Source organism: Cystoisospora suis (assembly GCF_002600585.1).
Source record: "Cystoisospora suis strain Wien I chromosome Unknown contig_363, whole genome shotgun sequence".
Lineage (NCBI taxonomy): Eukaryota > Apicomplexa > Conoidasida > Eucoccidiorida > Sarcocystidae > Cystoisospora > Cystoisospora suis.
The window spans coordinates 23,488-23,812 of NW_027153164.1; the positions used below are offsets into that span (position 1 = coordinate 23,488).

The window sequence follows — 325 nt, forward strand, 5'->3', positions numbered from 1 at the left end:
TCAACAGAAAAGACACATGAGAAGAAAAACTCCCACCCCACCCCATCCTCTCTCACTCCCTCACTCCAAACCTCCTGTCAACTTGCAGTGCGTGCAATGATAGAAGATACTACTATACTCAACTTCTTATGGATAGTGTCGGCCCAGTCAGTTGATGTACACTCCTATGATAGGGTAGGATACGTGTAGGTAGGGAGGTAGGAATCTAGCTAGCTGGGTATGCATTGGCTAGCTAAGATAGCTCACCGTCCACCACTCATCCTTTCTCGATCGCGCCCACAGAGCAACACCACCACCCACCCCTGCCTGAGTGGGGGGGGGGGGT

General features: G+C 51.7%; 1 protein-coding gene across 1 annotated transcript in view; it reads left to right on the top strand.

Annotated features, from left to right (window-relative positions):
• CSUI_000919 (cytoadherence-linked asexual protein) overlaps nucleotides 1–325 on the top strand; it is a 14,162-nt gene that overhangs the window by 8,842 nt on the left and 4,995 nt on the right. The window lies entirely within an intron of this gene.